At 33.3% G+C, this 489-nt stretch overlaps 1 protein-coding gene across 1 annotated transcript in view; it reads left to right on the forward strand.

The window, feature by feature from the left end:
• The window catches only part of LOC119594337 (gamma-butyrobetaine dioxygenase-like), a 13,098-nt gene that overhangs the window by 4,396 nt on the left and 8,213 nt on the right, over positions 1–489 (forward strand). The gene's annotated exons all lie outside the window — the stretch shown is intronic.

The following is a 489-nucleotide window of genomic DNA, read 5'->3' on the forward strand; positions in this document are numbered from 1 at the left end:
TGTAGGGATAATGTACCTACCTATTTTTCTTATGAATTACCAAAAAATAATGTTTTATTTCTGGATCATGATAAAAGGAACAAATGCTCAAGTTATTTTTTTTGTCAATGGACTTACATCTAAATTGTATATTTCTCGAGTAAAATTTATTTCTTACATATAATAAGTAAAAAAAATCAAGCATCCCAACAGTTTTTCCCTATAATTTCCACATAACTGATCAAGAATGGGATGAGGTGAGCTATGACATCTCTGTCGGGGATAACGATACTAAAACGTTTAAAATTCGCGGGGCTGGGCACTTACACCAAGATTGGACCACACGACTAAATCCTCTGGTCGGTTTGGATATGTGTACTTCCTCTTTGTATCTTAAATCTGGATGTTTTTTTTTCTCTCTGTTTTTTAAAATTCAGGGATCTAAAGCCTCTCTTCCTCCAAGAAGAAAAAATGATATGCATTCCGAGTTTTTTTGGTCCGAAAGAAAAA

This window comes from Penaeus monodon, chromosome 33, assembly GCF_015228065.2.
Source record: "Penaeus monodon isolate SGIC_2016 chromosome 33, NSTDA_Pmon_1, whole genome shotgun sequence".
In the NCBI taxonomy this organism is placed as follows: domain Eukaryota; kingdom Metazoa; phylum Arthropoda; class Malacostraca; order Decapoda; family Penaeidae; genus Penaeus; species Penaeus monodon.